The sequence below is a fragment of the Megascapheus bottae genome, chromosome 20 (genome assembly GCF_031878675.1).
Source record: "Megascapheus bottae isolate mThoBot1 chromosome 20, mThoBot2.hap1, whole genome shotgun sequence".
NCBI lineage: Eukaryota > Metazoa > Chordata > Mammalia > Rodentia > Geomyidae > Megascapheus > Megascapheus bottae.
Genome location: NC_143528.1, coordinates 28,171,752 through 28,192,825, shown reverse-complemented (window position 1 = coordinate 28,192,825; position 21,074 = coordinate 28,171,752). Strand labels below are relative to the sequence as shown.

The following is a 21,074-nucleotide window of genomic DNA, read 5'->3' as shown; positions in this document are numbered from 1 at the left end:
CTGGGCTAAGTGTGGACTGCAAAGTCTCCTTTCATTTAAGCCTAAGAGCAGAGGCAGACTAAGCAAGTAACTTACTTCTTGTGTCTTCTGTGTACATATTTAGCTTTACCCATCTATCATTGGACATTTAACTGAAAAAAAACTAAATATGTAAAGGAGTATTCCATATGCATATGTGAAAATGGAACTAGTTAGCTAGAGTAATGGATAAGGTGGGAAGAATGATGAAAGGTGGAACACTGATCAAGGTGAATTATACACATGAATTGCCATGTATTGCATTGAAATACTTACTATTGAAGAAACTGCTGAAGATCATAAAAGGTGAAGAGGAAAGAAACAAAACAGGCATACATTTTTTCTTTTTCTGTTTTGTCTAGTCTACATTCGGTTTCTTGAATTTAATACTAATTTTCTATTATTTAATTTGTGAAAGATGAGGAAGAATTTTTTTTTAAAAAGAATGAACATGACAAAATAAAGCCATTTCATTTTGTTCTGCTTGGCTTTGTTTATACTAAAATTTTTCAGGAAGCCAAATTTCCTCAGTCTTAGGCCAATAAAGAACAATCATAGTTTGTTTGAAAGATAGGTAGATCTCCAATTGTCATGAACAGCCATATGTTGGCTTTATACCATTTGTGTCAGAAGAACGAGAAATGATCAGTGCATAAGATGGCTGGAGTTGGACATGGCACTGTGTGTCAAGGGGTATGGTGCTAGCCTTAAACTGAAGAGCTTGGGAAGAGTGCCAAGGGCCAGAGTTCAAGCCCCTCAACCAAACAACCACAAAAAGATGGCTCTGTTGCTGCTCTCCAAGTTTTCTACTTTATAATTTATTGATGAATAATTGGCAGAACTTATCCAATATCATATCCAAACTAACTTGGGTATTCAAGGACACCTGAATTCATTTTAAAATAAGCTAGTAGTATCCTTTTCTGAAGTTATTTCTTGCTTCCATTTTCTAAATTAACAATTGTCATTAAAGTGTGTTCAGACTCTCAAACTGAAAACCCTTTAAGAAAACGTGATCCATTTTTTAGGGTAATCCACAATTTTCCTTCTCATGAGGCCAGCTACATCACTTGCTGGTATTGCTTAGAAAGTTTTATTAATAATGTATTTGGTATTCTTCTTACAATATAAGCTTAACACTACTTATAATAACATAAATAAACCCTAAAATCATTAGACCATAACAAATTACTAAAAAGACATGCTCCATATCAGGAGGCTTTGGAAAAAAGCTAGCTCTAAACTCTGCTCTTCTGCTGACTGTACCTGTCCATGAGTCCAGTTATGTCGGTACTCTGGTTAAAGCTGGACTAGAACACTCATTGACCTCATGAAAAGTTTCAGCTTCCTATACATAGAATTTCTCATCTAGCTGGAAAAATTTTTAGAGTTTTAAATATTATCATTAAGTAATCATTTTGTGGCTTAGGATGTTATTAGTAATTATGTTATGGTAATTCTTGTCAAATCAAAGGAACATATAATCATCTTTCTTGAAAGATGATTCAAAATTGAGGCCCTACTTCGTTTTCCTAATATCTAGCCCAAAGCCTTTTTAGGTCAAGCGGTTTTCTATAATTGCAACAAATAACCAAAAATAACCAATGCAAAAAGAGAAATCACCAATGTGCAAAGAGAAAATTTATTTTGCTCATTGTTTCAGAAGTTTTATTCAAGTGTCAGTTGGCCTCAGTGTATTCTGGCTACTGATAACCCATCACAGCCCTTTGTGATTGGTGGAGGAATGTGCTTACCTTATAACCAAGAAGGGAAAGAGGAAAAGAAGAGGAACTGGCTGGACTCCAAATATCTCCTTTGAAGGAGGCTTCTAAAAGAAAACTTCTCCTTGGCCTCTATCTCTTAAAGTTTCTACCACATGCCAGAAATGTTAGCTCCTTCAAGAGAATCTGGAATAGAATAAATATTTTGTTAGTATTTGATAATTTTTTTAAAAATATATTCTTCATGTTATGTTTATTTTCACAATAGTTATGTATGTTGATTATTTTATGAGTAAAATAAAAATTATCCACACTTAAGAGGATTGTGTGGAAATTTACAGATGCCCTACAGAATGCAAAGCAGGGTCAGTGTCTTACCTGTTAAAATGACTGTCTCAGTAAATTTTGATCACGATTATCCTCTATTCTTAGATCAATTTTATAGGTTTTCCTAAATTCCTGATATTTTTGGAGATACAAAATGTTGGAAGTAATGTTTAGTGATTACGTTTATAACATATATAGTGTGACTATATATAGTATAACACAATAGATCATGTATGTATTTGTATATAATTGAAAAAATGGTTGCGGTTTTAGAAATTTAAAAGCCCTAAAAGAGCATCAGTCCAATGCTTCATTTTACATATAAGGAATCAAAATACAGGGAAGATAAACAACTTTGCAATTCAATTGGACAGTAAAGCATTTAGAGAAATGTAATCACTCGCTATTTATCCAAATAGTTTATGTCTCCAAAAACATCAGTAATTTAGATGAAGCTGTCAATTCAACATATTCTAAATGCAGTAAGGTTTTAATTGAATGTCTGCTTGAATTATATTCAATTATATTGATGTTTCACTAATATGTGTTGCAAGAAACATAACAAAAATCTCCCTCAAACTTGAAATTTTTTCCCATGTTGTTAAAAGCCTCCAGTTTAATTATCTTTAATTTAAAGTTGAGGTTTTAGGACTGCTGTTTGTGGCTTCACATTGATTTTACTTGCATTAAGGAAATTCGATTACCTTGAATCATTGATAGATATTTGTAAATCATGAGTAGTGCTTTTTTGGTGTCTGAAACTAATTCTTTCCATGAGTACAAATGTCAGCAACATGAAGAACTAGTTGCAGAATGGAACAAACAAGCAAAAGCTACCAAAATATAGTTTAGAATCTCTTGCTTAATCCCTTTTTAATCTAATGCCCCATGAATCTCTGCAGATGCACAGAGAGTAGCGCATAATTTGTGCTGTATGTACATGGTCTTATCATTTGATCCTGGTTTATTATCTCTCATGTATTAAATCTGAATAGACACACAAAACAGAAAAGTAGATGTTTAACAACATTGTGCTTATTTGTGTTTATGCTTAATCAGCCAACCATAACAAATATGTGGTTGTCCTTATTTCTGTCTTTTAGTTAGAAAAGAACAATATCAATACTAACATCTGAATTGTTGCTGAGTATACCTTAAAAGACTTCTTAATTATGAATTTAGTATCTATAATATAGGCTTTGATGTACTGTTGAGCTATATTATATATTATATATATATATATAACTAAACAATGCTAGACACTTAGGATACACACATGATGTATCAATGTAAAGCTATCCTTGTTGATGTTAGTCTTAGCATCTTTTTGGAAGAAAAAGCTTCAAAGTATTTGCTTTAAGTTGCATTATATTACTTATCTAAAAATATTTTTCATGAAAAAGTCTATTAGTGAAATCATAACAGAGCATTAGAGAGGATTAATCTGATTAAAGTATAATATATCCATGTGGGAAACACCATGGTGAAGCCTCTTGGTACAATTCATACACACTTAATAAAAATGAATCACAGGGACTATAGCTGTAGCTTAGTGGTAGAATTCTTGCCTAGCATGCATGAAGCCTTGGATTTTATTCCTTAGTACCACATAAACAGAAAAGGCTGGAAGTAGCATTGTGGCTCAAGTGGTAGAGTTAAAAAACAAGCTCAGGGACAGTGCTCAAACCCTGGATTTGAGCCCCAGGACTGGCGTGTGTGTGTGTGTGTGGGTGGGTGTGTGTGTGTGCACGTGCACACATACACACACACACACACACACACACACACACACACACACACACACCAGGAAAGTAAGACAGGTCTTGTAGGGGGTGAGGATATAAACAGGAGGGAATAGTTATCTCAGAGAGTAGATGTTGTTGAATATGGCTGAATCAATTTATTGACCTATATGAAAATAGGCCAATAAAATTAACTGAAATTCTTTTAAGAAGTGGAAATAAGGGACAGTGATAGAAACCTTGATTCTGATCATCATATATTATGTGCATGTATGGTGATGTGACTATATCCTAACACTTTTGTGAAAAAAAACTACTAAAATATTGAAAAAGGAAAAAGATTCCAGTATCTTATGTCTGTAATCCTAGATACTCAGGCGTCTGTTCAAAGCTTCCACCATAGGAAAGTCCATGAGACTCTTATCTCCAGTTAGTCAGCAAAAAAGTCAAAAAGTTTACTTGTAATGCAAATGGTAGTGTGTCAGCCTTGAGCACAATAGCTCAGGGACAATGACCAAGCCCTGAATTCAAGCCTGAGGACTGGCACAAAAAGGGTGATTGAGCTGAGGTGAAAACATTACTGAAACTATGGGAAACAAGAAGCTTTTAAATATTTGACAGATAAAAGGATCTCCTAATGATTTGAATTATTTCTAACATTTCTGAGAAAAATAGCTTGGGATTTGTGAATGTCTCTATTAGAATATTATTATTTAAAAAGGCACAGTTGTGCTCTACTACATGTCTATTTTCAAATAGCTTTGCAGCATTGTCCTTATTGTCATAGGAGCTGGAATATAGAATACTTGTGTGGAATGACAGTTTATGGAACTGATAAAACGATGCACAAGAAATGGAATTTGCCATGAAAACATGATTGTGTTATCCCTCTAATTGCATTGTTAGTAACCAAAAGACAGGGATTAAAAAGTCAGACAGGGATTAAAAAGTCACCAATCTGGAGTTTCTTCACATTGTCAGCCCCTCTGGAAGAAGCCAAGAAGCCAAAGACTGTTACTTCTTGTATGGTGTCACTCCAACCTAGAATAGCAATGCTATTTTTTGAAGTGCTTTCTAGTTATTGTTATTATATAATGTTTGCTGCCATTCTAAATGTGATTAATTTGACATAGTAACCTGAATCTAAGGAAAACGTTTCCTAACAGAAAAAAACCATGTCATTTAACTTACTTTTATAAGGTAACATATCAAGTATTTGAAAAATTAAAGGTAACAGAAAAGGAAAATATCCTAATACATTATTAGTCCTTAAGGTTTTGAATAATATATAATACATAAAAAAGAAAACATGATTGAAATGTTTTCACATATAACATCTAACATACACCATTTGTGTAGATATTGATGTTGAAATATAGATTTAGATAATAGTTATGAGTTAGAAATGGGCAGATAGATATTTGGAAAACCAGATAGATGCATTAGGGTTAGAAAGATTGATTGCCTTCTGGGGTTTCAGCAGGACCTGTGATGCAATCACTGTAGTCTGTTATTACCATCTAGTGGCCGCATCCTTGAATTGCAAATAAACCATACCAATAGAGAATTTAAGAGGGCTTGTTTGGCGACTTCAACCCATTTTCTTGATTTAATGAATTATTTTGTAGCACCAAGAGCTACATACACACACACACACTCACATATGTGTTTATGCATATACATATATATGCAGTGATGAACATTTTCATTAAAGATTTTGGATTCTGCAACAGTCATTGTATACGGTCAGTTGTTGGGATGATAAAAAAAATCACAGCTGTAAATTAAACAACAAATATGATGGCTGGAGAACTAAAGCATGCCGTCAGCATAGTTCAGCAATTCAGTTTGTCAGTACTAACATTTGTAATTTTGATTAGTAGAAAAATGTAGAGTTGGTATGGAGGTGAGATGGCCAGGTTGAAGAGCAGTTACTAGTGATTAGGCAAAAATGGATAAGCAAAAAACATTTAAGAATGTAATGAGGATACAAAAATATGTAGCTCTGTCTTAAACCATTCAGGTAGATAGATAAACCCAAATTAGATCCTCACTCGTTGCCTTGGAAGCACTTAGGATTCCTTGTAAATGTCATGAAAGGAATTTTAGTTAAAAGGTGCTTGATGAAATTTATATTTGAAAACTGCTTTGATCTTGGATTCAGGACAAGAGAAACACAGGAAATGTGTTCAGAACTAGGGATGTTTTTGTAATAGTCCAGAGGATCACAACAGATGATTCAGATGATGATAGTGCTTTGGGCTGCTAAGAAGGAAATTAACTCTAGTAAGAAAAGTTAGGAGCAGAATTTCTGTTTAGACTAGTATTCTTCAATCAAACTTTATGAAGCCATTTCTGAAGTGCCCCAGCACTTCTCTCTTTCCTAAATAAATCCTTATTCTTTTTTCCAGAGCTTCTACAATATACCTCTTTCTGAGATGTTGATAGTGAAATTCTTATGACAGTTCCTGGGGTTACACTACCAGAATATGAATCTTTTACTAGCTGTGGGACCTTAATTTTTTTTAATTATATTTTATTTTATTGTAAAAGTGATGTATAGAGGGGTTACAGTTACACAAGTAAGGTCGTGCAAACATTTCTTGTCCAATTGTGTTACCCCTCCCTTGTTTACTTCTGCTTTCCTTTCCCTCACCCCACTCACTTCCCTGCCACGTTGTAAAGTTTCAACAGTGTCTTGTGGTTGTCTCTGTTACACTGGTTCACCTTTGTCTTTTGTCAAACATTTTGTTGTTTCCCTTCTCTTCCCCAAATCATAAACCAACAGGAAAAACATGAAAGAAAAAAAAAATCACACACTACATAACAAAACCCTCTGTTTCCATATCTTAGAGTTCATTTTGATTAGCATCACTTTATACGGTCATAGGTACACAGTGCTTGAACTATTGTGATCCTCTGCTAGGACCATCCTAGATATGTACAAATTATTAGAAACGAGAGAAGCCATGGAACCAGTGTTTCCTTGGATCTGGCTTACTTCACTTGATAGGATTTTTTCCAAGGCTTTCCATTTCCTTAAGAATGAGGTTCTATCATTCTTTCTGATGGAAGCATAGAATTCATCAGGTATATATATACCATATTTTCTTGAGTCATTCATCTACTGAGGGGCATGTGAGTTGGTTCCATATCTTAGCTATGGTAAATAATGCAGCAGTGAACATAGTTGTGCTGGTAGTTTTTGGAATGGTCTTGTTTCTGGACATTTGGGTGTCCCAGGAGTTGGATTGCTCAGTCACAGAGAAGCTCTATGTTTAGTCTCTTGAGGAAACACTATTCTGCTTTCCAGAATGGTTGAATCAGTTTGCATTACCACCAACATCCCTGCCAGCACCTGTTATTTTATTTCCTTCATAATGGCCATTCTAACTGGGATGAGTTGGAATCTCCCTATAGTTTTGAGTTTTTACAGCCAGAAATAGTGAACATTTCTTCATGTGTCTATTGGCTTTTCTTATTTTTTCTCCAGAGAAGTCTCTTTTTAAATCAATGTTTACTTAAATTCTCTGTGCCTCAGTGTTCTTAAAATAATTGATATAACTACTATTTTTTCTAATAGATATGTTCCAAGCATCAAATACATTAACCAATGTAAAGTCTGGGTATCAGAACTTTGCACAGGAACTGATCCAAATATGATTATCCTAAATGATAGTGATTTCTATTAAAATGAATTGTACTTTAAGATACAATTTTATTGTTGGTATTTATAGAATTTTCCACGTACTTTTTGCTTGTTTAGAGTTTTCTACAAATGTTTTTTCAAATAATCTTTAAGTAGTCATACAAAGGATGTGCCATTTAAGAAATCAGTAAAGGTATACAATGCCTTTTGATCAGCCTCACCCCTGTCAACCTTCTCACACCCCTCCACTTCAACCCACCCCTTCCATTTTCCCTTTTCCTAATTCTGTGGTATAACCAGTTAATTTTTGACTACATTCTCTCCCACCTCTCTTCACTGGTCTTCTTTCCCGTTGGCCCCCACCCTCTATTTTGGATGTACCTATTTCCTAGTGTTGATTTGGTTTGGCTTTGACCTAGTTTTTCTAAAACTTAACTAGTTGATCTCTCCGTAGCATTTATTATATTTCAGTTCATTCGTTTGTGATCACTTGCCTGCAGCCCATCCCTAAGTGTCTACTTCTAAATCCATAGGTCCATTCTATCTACCACAAATGGGGACAATCATTGTTAAACTGAAGAGAAGATAGAATAGGATCCAAGTTCGGAGGCGGGGTCGGGGAGGTGCTGTAGCACACAGTATAGTTGTGATCTTTTAATTCTTTCTAGAATCCCTGCTGAGATAATTGGAAGGCATGTGCCAAGCTCCACAGCACTTAGACATAGGAACTATCACCCATACAGATGGGTATTGTTTCCTCTGAGGCACTGGTCCTTTTTTTCTTCCAGCAAGATTGAGGTTATTGAAAGTAAGACTTTTTTATTTCAATTAATTTGTCAGACCCATTATAAATCTAAGTGTGAAACCAGGGCCACTGGCATGTAAAAAAAATAGATGTATCTGATCCATACCCTATAGTCAATATATTAGTGAATGTATTGATTTTTTTTGAAACAGAACTAAATAGAAGAAAATATCTTAATTATAGAACTGGAGAAACTAGAAACGCACTGTTGAACCAAGTATATGTCAATTTTTACATTGTCACACCTGCTGAAGGTTGTTCTTACATTTGAAATATTTGATGTTATGTTAATATTTCATAAGATTAAGAAGCTTTGTGAACTATTAAATGTATAAGATCATAGAGCAAAATTGAGTTTGAAAATAGCCTAAAATATGTGATGAATGATGAAATAAAAATAGAGATTCCCCAACAGAGGTATTAAAGTGACTTCTTCATCAAAGATGGCAAATAACTCTCTAATACTGAGGACAGATGGAATCTCTAGATACTATGTCTATGTAAAAAACTGAAGTGTCATTATCTACAAATAATTAAATGACTATTATGTGAAAGAAAATATTTGTTATGTTTAACTTTAGATTAAAATTATATAACACCAAGACATAATAATAATGTGAAATACACTATATGAAGAATTGTGCATTCTGTCTTCCTAAGAAGTTAAAACAAGATTAATTAATTGAAATAAATTAAAAGATTATTTCTAGAAGTTGAATTAAGAATGATAAGTCTTTTTAATTTTCAGACTACATTTTAAAGAATCACAGTAACTACAAACAAGAGAAAACAAAGGCAGGTCAACATTAGCCTCTAGTCTTTTAACAGATGTCCATAATTGTAACCAAATTGAAATTAACTTTCTTCACTTTCTTTTTATGTAGGCATACTAACAGGATCATAGAAAAAATTGGACTAATAAGACTGCTTCATATATTTGTACATAGGCTACTTAATAAACAGAAGTGAAAACTTGCTATATTAATGTTTGTTTCACTCTATTTTATATATTTTCCTTGCCACAAATTCATTTTACTGAATGGTTTTCTATTTTCTGGTCAAGCTAACAAAACAGTAGTTGACGTATTAGAATTTTAAATGTATCAAGACAAGTGAGTAAATAAAAATAATTAAAATGAATAATTTATCATCATCTAAATGTAAAATAGCACAGCAGAAAGAAAGCCCATGACATGTATCCTCATTATTTACTTAAGAGTTATTAATTATGATAATATATATCATAGTAAAGAATAAGAAATGTTAACAAGTGAAATGAATTGAATAAGCAAGTACACAACAGTACAGTATATGGATTGATTTCATCACATAAAATACTCTAAACATTAATAAGGTTCCAAAAGCATTTATAAAGAGAGTTGTGGGCATTTTTCTTTTGCCAGTCCTGGGCTTGAGCTCAGGGCCTGAGCACTGTCCTTAGACTTTCTCAAGGCTAGAGCGGTACCACTTGAGCCTGAGCACCACTTCCTGCTTTTTGTCTATGTATATGGTACTGAGGAATCGAACACCGGTCTTCGTGCATGCTAGGCAAGCACTCTACCACTAGGCCAAACTCCTGGCTTGGTATTTTAATAACAAATATTTCTGAAAATTGTATATGTACACAAATAGCCTGCTTAGTAACTGGCCCTCATACATCCCAAAGCTTTTTCTTCCATTATTAACCTCTGAAATCAACAGGGTATATTTATTACAAAGACTGGCACAGTGTTATTTATTAAAGCTTATACTGTATTCATATCTCCTTAGTTCTGACCAAATGCCCTTTGAGACTTCCACCATGCCTTCTTGGGTAACACGTCACAAAATGTCATCATTTCTCTTTTGACTTCTCTAGGTTATGATAGTTTCTCAGCTATATTTTGTCAGTGAGGACCTTTGCAATTTCAACAGCAAATGCTATGTAATTTGTAATTTTAGTAGAGGGTGGCCATCAAGATAAGTTACTGGTTCATTACATTTTATTAGAAGTACATAATAAATACCAGCAAACTTCTCAGTACTCATGTCACTCACTTGGCTAAATAATTACTTGTCAGCTCTCCCCATACTAAAGTCATTTTTGCCACCAATCCCACTCAGTTGTAATGTGCCTTTGGGAAGAAATCATAATGTGCCAGTAATTAAGGAATAGAAAACTATCTTTCACCTACTCAGGGATAAGACATGTGTGTAAATTATTTGAAATCCTTCTAAAAAGACCATCTCTGCCACTCCATTCAATCACTTGTCAATCTAAATATGATCTCAGAGTTACCTTTTCTATTGGTTTTCATACTTGTAAGCGTTGGAGGTTGCCTTTGTTTCCCTCTGATCATCACAATGGGAATCTGTTGTTTGGGGTTGGTTTATGTCTTTTAATAGGGCATTTCTGTACATTCTATATTAGAAGTTGTGCCAGTCTCATCTGGTATGCTTACTTGTTTATTCATAGCATCACCCATTTCTTCTAAGATTGCTAATACAATATTAGGAAATAATGATGGAAGGGTATTGGAGTGTCGTTGCTCTTTGATGTTCACAAAGCGTAGGTCAATGGAGTGCATTTTCATGGTTGTTGCTGTTTGCAGAATACGTAAGACAGTGTATTTCATAAAGAACAAAGTTTTGTTTTGGTTTAATTCATCTTCTAAAGGCTGAGCAGTCCAAGAACATGGTATTAGCCTCTTTTTGGGTTCAAGTAATGGCTTCACACTAGTCAACTCATTTAGGAAGCCTAAAGGCAATAGCTGTGTGTGCCAAAGTCCACGTAGGAGAGTCAAACTCACCTTGTAACAAACTACTCTTACTATCCATCTTCCTGTCTATCTATATATGTAACAATGCATATATACATATACAGAAACATATTTATGTATGTACATATATAAAGTATGCATATGCAATATGTAATAACATATGCATTAAATAATTACATGTTCAGCATCTATTTTTTAATTTATTTTTATTGTAATTAATAGGAGGGTTACATTATATTCACCAGATAGAAGGTGCATTACTTCATAAATATTGATACCATGTCTTATGTTTTTGTCTCTATTTCCCTGCCCCCACCCGCACCCCTCACCCCTCATCTTGCTTTCCCCACTCCTCTATCCTATTTCAAATATATATACATATACAAGGGACAACAAAAGGGATGAGAAATAACATAGTACATTCAGAACGGCAATCACACATTATATGGCTCTTTTTTCCATATCCTGGAGGTCCTTTCATTTATCCTCATTCTTATGTATCTAGGTTTTGTGCTATTCTAATCCTATGGTAGGAGAGTCCAAGGTTTGTACTAATTATGATAAATCAGTATTTTTTTCATATATTTTTATTGTAATTAATAGAAGGGTTACATTATATTCACCAGATAGAAGATACATTACTTCATAAATATTGATACCCTTTCTCATGTAATGGTCCCCATTTTACTCCCCCATCCCCCTGCTCATCTTGATTTTCCCCCTTCCCTATCTTATTTCAAATACCCAATTAAGCATATATAAAATATATGATAACAAGGTGAAATATTGTAACAGTATGAGATAACCAGGGGACAGCAAAAGAGATGAGAGATAACATAATACATTAAGGACAACAATCACTCATTATATGGCTTTTGTTTTTATATCCTGGAGGTCCTTACATTTAGCGTCATGCTATATGGCCTTATGTATCTAGATTTTGTTCTATTGTATATCTCCGCTAGGAGAGCCCAAGGTTTCTACTGATTATGACAAATGAGGGAAACCATTGAGCCTAAGTTCCTTTGAGTCTGGCTTAATTCACTTAATATGATTTTTTTCTAAGTCTTTCCATTTCCTAACAAGTGGGGCAATGTCATTCTTTCTGACAGCAGCATAGTATTCCATTGTGTACAAATACCACATCTTGTTGATCTATTCATCAACTGAGGAACATCCAGGTTGGTTCCATATCTTTGCTATGGTAAATAGTGCTGCAATGAACATTGTTGTGCTGGTGGATTTAGTATGTCCTTGTTTCTGGATGATTGGTTAATGCCAAGTAGTGGAATTCCTGGGTCTTAGGGGAGCTCTATGTTTAGTCTTTTGAGGAACTGCCATACTGCTTTCCATAGTGGTTGAACGAGTTTGCACTCCCACCAACAGTGTAATAGTGATCCCTCCTGACCACATCTCCTCCAGCATCTGTTATTATTAGTTTTCTTGATCCTGGCCATTCTAACAGGATTGAGGTGGAATCTTAGAGTTGTTTTAATTTGCATTTCTTTTATGACCAGAGATGTTGAGCATCTCTATAGGCCATTTTTGTTTCTTCTTCAGAGAAGACTAAGTCTTTGGCCCATCTTTTAATGGGATGGTTGCTTTTTTGGAGATTAGTTTTGGAGTAATTCAATTTTTTGAGCTGTTGATATATTTTAGATATGAGTCCTTATCCGTTGTATGGTTAGTGAAGATCTTCTCCCACTCTGTAGGCTTTCTAGTTAATTTGCTAGCTATGTCCTTTGCCATACCGAAGCTCTGCAGTTTAATGCAGTCCCACTTATCCAGCCTTTCTCTTAGACAAATCAGTATTTTTACATCAAGTTAAGTACAAGTTTTCCAGATATAATACTCTAGTCTCTCTTCTACTTTATATATATATATGTATATCCATATACACACATACACACATACATATTATATTATATTATATTATATTATATTATACAGCATTCTACCACTAGGCCAAATTCCTGGAATTTTGGTTCTATTTTTTTTTAAAAAGATTCTATTGAATACTTTAATTATAATAATCAAAATTGCTTCCCCATAGTGAATTATTTTCAGAGTATAGAGTATACACTAGGAAAGCACAATGATCTATTGTCTTTCATGTCTACAATCTGTTGAATAAGAAATTCTAAATTAAGAGCTTAGAAATCATCTTTGCCAGTATTTGAAATAATCAGCTGTGAAAATCATAGTCCAAGATTCTTTTAAATTTAGATTTTAAGTGTTTTCTTTTCTACTTGTCAAGTCTTGACAGTTTATCAGTTGCTGTTTATGGAAGTGGTGATTATTTCTCTCCCCAGAATATTGTAAACAAATACTTTATGTAGATAGCAAATACTGTTAAAAAAAATCTCTCCTAGATTTTCAAAACTTTGGCACCTCCATTGCTCCCTAAATAACAAAAGGTCTTTGTATTTAAGCAAAAGACTTTCAGTTTATTTCCAAAATGAAATGTTTAAGTGGGAACATATTACTTCTTATTGGAGGACACAATGTGTTATCCAATTTAGGTCATAGATACTTTAAATTAGTTGTATGCTGAACTTAACAGATCTCTGACTTCATTTGTTGTTAGATAAATAGGAAGGACTTTAGAAAAGCTAAAACATTTACCTATTTAGTATTTTGAAACTACATTTCTAGGATGTAAGCTCCCCAAAGGCAGGAATCCTTCTCTGTTTTATTCACTGGTAAATTGAAAGTACCTAAAGCAACATCAGATATAAAGTACTGGCTCAATTAATAGAGCCCAAATAAATTGTTTCTTTCTATAATATGATGTCTTCAGGATTACAATGGAAATAAAGAGATGTTTGTCCAATTCTTGCAGATTTACAATTACAGTTCTCATTTTCTTGCTAAATTTTCCAAAGAATGAATGAGCTTAAAATGCCATTTCAGCTATGTGCACAAGCCCAAAGAACATTTGAGTCTCAAACATAGTTTATATAACTGAATCAATAAAAAATACTCATTTCATCCCTATAAAAGCCATTTATAATACAAACCGATTTGATAGTGGAACAAATTTCACTGAAGGGAATGCTAAGGCCTTGTCTACATTTGTACACTAGTGGTTAAGGTAGTGATTTTGATGACAACCCTGTGAAAGTGATAAGTGTGCTAATAGCCAGTGATATTCTAGGATATTCAAATGAACAACTTGGCCATAATATCACATTTAAGATAACAATAGTTATAACTTTTTAATTTAATTTTACTGTTTAGGTGATGTACAGAAGGGTTACACCTACATATGTAAGGTGGTGAGTGTATTTCTTCTCAAGCAATGAATCATGGGCTTAATATCCTCCTCAAAAAACTGAATATTTATGGATTCACTATTCAAAAGGGGAAGGGATTCTTGAAGGTTAATAAATAATCTCCCATTGATTTTATCTTTCCACTACCATGCAGTCCTCTTTCAGACTAATTTTCTTTTGTTCTTTTGTTTTTCTCTTTTATTTAACCCCCCCCTTAATTATTTTCCTTTAGGGATCACTGAGAATTTCTGAGATGGAAAATACTTCTCAGTATATTTCGCACATTTCCAACATGCTTCTCTCCTCAACAGAACACCAAGGTATGCCAGCCACTGCATGGCAATCAGGAATATAAAGGGCTTTCCTGCTGAGTTAAGGAGTTTCTGTTGTGATGAATGTCAGAAACAATTATAGTAATTTTGGGGGTCAGTAACACAACTATCTTACATCAAATGCTTAGATGGAATTTGAATATATCAGAGGGATTAGGGGTGCTGCTGAATTCCTAACCCTATTCCATATGAGGCAGATTTTAGAAGACACCCTCAGCCTCTTTCTGTTAACCAACAAAGTTACTCCAAATAATTTTCTTTATTCATCTTAGAAGAATTTGTTCCAGATCCCTCTAGCCACTTAATAATACAGATTTTGCTGCTAATAATTCCAGTTATGTTAATGAAACTTAAGAATCAGTTTCTTAAGTGAAAATTTACAATAAAAAGATACTAATTCATATGTATATTCTTTTTCAGCTATCTTTCTAAACACAAAATGTATCTTTATAGTATCTTAATAAACATCCTGAGAAATAATAAAATAGGTGTAATCTGAATTTTGTCCATACAAAGAAATATGATGTTTAAATTTCTTAATAACTATGAGGGAAACTACTTGTTTAATCATTTCAGGGCAGTTGCAATGCAAGAAAAGAGATGTTAGAACTTTTGAATTGTGATTTGTACTATATACTACGTCAATATCACCGTTTAAAATAAAATGTTGGCATTATTAAAATATCATGAATGTGGTACAACCTTTTTCTTGCAAACAAATTCCATATTTTACCTATATGTACAATAAAGATAAACATCATTCAGTGATACAGTTTCATAAAATTTCAGTTGTGTGGTCCATAAGGCAGTGTATCAGTGGAACAGAATTTGTTCTGAGAATGTCAAGCCATTCAGTATTTTTTTTGTTTTTTTTTTCTGTTTTATCCTCAAAACAAAACCAGAGCACAATTATTATACCAGCTAGCAGAACTCTCTCTTCTACATTTGGCACTCTCAAGTTACTTGATTCTGACACCTTATTAATAGGTAAAATTAATTGAAAATCTCTAGTTCAGTACTTAGTTCTTATGAGGTTGTAGTTACACAAGATAAATTCCTATCATCTATTTTCCCACCAATGTAAGTTACTATGTAATATTTTTTTCTCAGTAGTATCTTAAAAACATGTCCTAAGTAGCTTCTTCAATGTATTGGAAATTTTATCACACCAAGAAAGAATTCATGTCCAGGGGTATCAATGTCCAAAAAATAATGTATCTATTACTTGATGAGTGTAACTGTAAATCCTCTATACATCACCTTGACAATAAAAAAAATTTGAAAAAAGATTATTTAGCAAGTACTTTAATGAAGTTTGACTCACATAATTGGCTCAATGTACATGTTACAGGTTCCTAGCACAAATATGTATAAAATTCTACCAGCAATTAAACAATTCACATTTTTATATTGTTATATAATTCAGTAGATTCCACATGCCTTCTCTAGTTTACTACTGTTTTGAAACCTTGTATTATACCTCGTTGAGGACAGTATTTACACTAATTTCATACATAGTTTGCTGAAAAAAACTAGAGGAAATGTCAATTTTCACCCTATCTTTAAAACTAACTTATAGCTTGTAACCTTGAATTGAGAGTTCTTCCACTCCATCCTGTTTTCCTAGATACACATTGAGAGTTTGGTGTAGAGTCCATTGTGGGAATAAAAATCTACTTGTTGGTTGATTTAGATCCCCAAACAGGATTTGGAATGTAGACAATCTTCTTCACAGTGTCACTCTTAACCGAAATTATGATAAATGAGATGGCTCTAACTGAAAGAGACAAAAAGGAAGTTCTTATTGGTCAGATACTCTCAGACAGACAGCTTTTGGGAGACATTTTAAAATTCCGAAAAAGTTAATAATGCTACTAACAACCTCAGAGTTCAGCAATCCTTAGAGTAGTATATCTTAGATTTGCAGTACCATATTTTATCAGTATTCATATGGGGTATTTCTTACCTCCAGTAAATATATCGCCTATGGGTAATATTTTACTCTTGGAAATATTTTCTCTTGACATTCAAAGGCATATTATTTTTATTAGCCTTGGACTCCAGCTCTTACTATTACATGTAGTTTCTACTTAATAGAATATATCTCTCTTATCCCTGATATTTTTTTCAAGTTAATTATTTGAGGTGACTTGACAAATGAATAAGGTGAAAAAATGAAAGGGCCTTCATGAGTAAATGGCTGACCTAATGATGGATCTGAAATAGATGCCTCATGAAGGCACAATCTTCTTTGTATTTATTTTACAAGGTCAGAGTAAATGGCTCTGTACTTCTGTAATCATACAGATATGATAACCCAGGAAAGCAGCAAATGGATATGGACACTGGAGATTGCTCATGTGAAAGGAAAGGTCAAAATACTAATGGATCATTTACTGGATGGTTAAGCTTTCAGAATCAAGGTAGTTCTTTCCAAATGTATTGGGATTGATTTAGTTTTTGCTCACACACATTTCTGGCAGGTTTTAAAAAAAGAAAGATATAAGAACAACAGATCTCAATATAGATCACCAGCTCAAGATGGGAGATTCTTCAGGTCCACGTTCTGAAGAGTTTGAGCCTGTCTTGGGGTGATAATTGGATTATTTTTCTATTCGTACATATTAGAACATCTCTGCCACTTTTTTTGCCAGTCCTGGGCTTAAGCTCAGGGCCCGAGCCCTGTCCTTGGATTTTTCTCAAGGCTAGAACTCTACCATTTGAGTCTCAGCACCACTTCGGGCTTTTTCTAAGTATGTGGTACCACGGAATCGAACCCCGGTCTTCGTGCATTCTAGGCAAGCACTCTACCACCAGGCCAAACTCCCGGCCCAAAAGAAGTCTTTTTTCTTTTTTTTTTTTGTCAGTCCTGGGCTTAAGCTCAGGGCATGGGAATTGTCCTAGGCTTTCCTCAAGGCTGATGTTCTAACCACCGCACCACTTCTGGCTTTTTCTATGTATGTGATACCGAGGAATCGAACCCAGGTCTTCGTGCATGTTAGGCAGGCACTCTAACATTAGGCCACAGTAACGGACCCTTGACAATAATTCTAAGTGAAATTATGCTATGAAAGACACAGTGTTACTCAGAAATACCCTTATTCTTTCTCCACTTGTAATATTTGATCCTACAGGCAAATATGCCAGTAATATATTTTTAATCTATTACATGTTTTCAGAGAGATTAAAAAAATGAGGCTATTTCTATTCTCTGATTTTTCCTTTCCTATTTTTTCTTAGCGGATACTTTATTAAAATAAAAACTTGATACTTTAATTCAGCTATTATCCAAATCAAATAATGTGGTATCACACTCTTTGATTTTGAGAAAATTAAAATTTGATTTTTCTTAATATTTTTGTGTGTTTCGGATTGCATTTGCTTCATCAAGTTTGTTATGTCTCTGTTAACTTTTGGATTTGGAATTTTATATTGAAAATTCTCTCTGACGTTGCTTCATGCCTACTCATGCATGTGAATAAGTGATGAAAATAACAAATTAAACTCTACCTGAAGCCAAGGTCTTGTTAGAGGATGTCCTGTATAGCTACTAAGTGTACAAACCAACTGAGTACATGGATTCACTGTCATGCCAAGAATTGTTTTAATTCTTGAGATACCAATTTCTCTATGTTCCTCTTCTCTTCCTTCTCAATCCCCTCCTCTTCTTCTTCCTTCTCTTCCTCCCCTCCTTTCTTTCTTTTCTATGAGTTGGCAACTTTGTGGAAAGCTATTGAGAATACATAGACTAATTAGTACAGTAATAATGTTTGGTAATTAGATGGACTCAGAACTCTACTCTTTAGTTTGATGTCCTCATATTGAACTTTATCTAGTAGGCAAACTCACACTTTTTCATTCCTATTCTACTAAGCACTGGTAATGAGTTCAGTGATGGTCTTTGGGAATCTTCTTGATTGCAATTGAGAGCAAACACAAGAAAGTTCAAAGGCTTTTTAGAAATACACACACATATATATATAATACAGTAATATACAAGATACAATATAATATACTCTGATACAATAGAATATACAATAATACAATATATATTATATATAATATAAATTGTATGATATATAGCTTTAAATAATGTATTCATATAAATGCATGCATATGCATATACAAGTATATATGTATTTGATCTGTTACATGTGACCTTGCCCCTAGAAATATATGATATTTGTATTTTCAATATTCAATGGCATAAATATCCTGCTTTTCCAATAGTTCTAGATTTGTTAAGAAAGGTTATCTTTAATTCAATTATCTGTTTCCTGGACAAAATAAATTTTAACACTGTGCTCAATAGTTTGTATTTTTAGTTACTAAGAATTTTCTAACTAAAGCATATCAAAATAGGCAAACAAGAGTCTACTGAGTAACCAGAGAATGCACGGCACACACAAGCATATACCTTCATATTTCATGTTATACATTGTTAATCAGAAAGTCACATTTGTACAGTGATATTATCCATAACAGTAAATATAAAGGTTTATTATTATTGCTCAGTATTTAACATTGTACATGTATGACTGAACAAAATACAGGTCACATAACTCAAAGTTGTTTGGTGGTTTATAATTTCCTACTTTAAGAATACCAAATTGTCTAAATTTAACAAATTTTTTAATCATAAGATCCACATCAACTAGAAAAAAATGTCCTTTTTATAACTACTTAAACATAATAAAAAATAGAAGAAGAAAACTAGCCAGATTTAAAATTTGTGGTATACATCTTTCCAATTACCCTGTTCAATTATTCTTGTTTTCTTACTACATTCTTCACTGTTTTTATAGTCTATTGCTTTCATATTTCTTTTAAAATGTATGCCCATGCTTAATATTTTACACAAGTTCATTATTATTATTTTACTTTTGTTCTATTCACTTCCAATTATTTCCTGAATTTACCACTGTAATGACTAAAATAATAATCGAAATATGCAAATTATAGTCACTCAATTTAGAACTCTTTTTCCTAATTTTAATATTGTCTTCTTGTAAAATATTTTTTTCATTCAAAGCAAGTGGATCCTTTTATAAGTTATAAAGATGGGCTAAATAAAAATAAAATATTTTGTATTGTCTAAAACTAAGAAATGGTTATTTTATTTGTCTCAGAAAGACTCTTAAAATACAATTACTTTTTTCATATATTTATTATTGTAATTAATAGAAGGGTTACATGATATTTGCCAGATAGATGGTGCATTAATTCCCATACATTGATACCCTTTCACATGTCTTGGTTCCCATTTCCATCCCCCCCACCCTCACCCCTCATCTTGTTTTCCCCCCTTCCCTATCCAATTTCAAATAACCAAATACAAATATATCCAATATATCAGGTAACAAAGTGAGATATTGTAACAATATGAGATAACCAAGGGACAGCAAAAGAGATGAGAGATAACATAGTACCTTAAGAACAAAAAAAATACAATTACTTAGCTAAAATCATCTTTTGCATAATTTGATGTTTCTTCCTTTTTTTTCTTTTTGGAGTTATAGTACTTGTTTATAAAAAGGAAAAAAGTATGTTACATGGAGTATTTATTTTATACTATCTTGACTACTAAGATGTTTTATCTACGACTACTTCTATTCTTTTTACCAAAATGAATAGCATATAAAAAGAATAGCCTCCCAAATGCACAGTGATAATTTTCAAGTTCATATTACAACATATTGGGTGTGGATAAAAGATATACTATGTGTGGTAACAACAGATGATGAATGGGTAACGATTTCATTGCTAAGTGTAAACATACATTATGCTTTATCAGCAGTCTAGGTGGAATAAGTGTTTAATAGTTGTTAAAAACACAATTTCAGTTCTAACAGATTAAATCTTGGCTATGTCATGGTGGATTCAATAGTCACTAAGCCTCAGTTTATTTCACAGAAAGATGAGGATTTATAGCCTGAAATGACTATGAAAATTCAATATTTGTTTAAAACTTAAGTTGTACATTAACAGCACACAAAATATTGACTGTAGCACCTAGCACATAGTGAGCATTCAATGAATGATCACTACTATTCTTAAAAGGCATTCAAATGTTCTTGATCAAAATGGATGGCACTTCATGCATCACAAGCAAAACTAATTCAGTGTAAAACCCAAATTAATGGCATTGCTATTATTTACATGTGGGGCAAATGAAAGTAGCTAGCTATTTTATGCTTTGAGGAGGTAACACACTGCATTTTTAATGTTGTGTGATTAAATAAAGCAATTTCAGGGCCTATGAGACACAGATGCTCTCATTTGAAAAGAAAAGGAATGCAATTTAAAAGGTGTGCTTTTTCTAGTCACTAGCAACAGTTTTCTTTCCATTATACCTAGAAGACTCACTTATTTAACAAATATTCTTTGATTGCCTGTTATGTGCCCGGCTGTGTTTACCTACCATGCAAAAGGAAATTCCTCCTTTT

General features: G+C 33.3%; 1 protein-coding gene and 1 long non-coding RNA gene across 2 annotated transcripts in view; both read left to right on the top strand.

The window, feature by feature from the left end:
• The window catches only part of Galntl6 (polypeptide N-acetylgalactosaminyltransferase like 6), a 780,159-nt gene that overhangs the window by 267,609 nt on the left and 491,476 nt on the right, over positions 1-21,074 (top strand). The window lies entirely within an intron of this gene.
• On the top strand, positions 8,136-9,223 carry LOC150049320 (uncharacterized). The gene is made up of 3 exons (XR_016539043.1): positions 8,136-8,265; positions 9,011-9,057; positions 9,147-9,223. It is a non-coding gene; the product is annotated as an uncharacterized LOC150049320 (long non-coding RNA).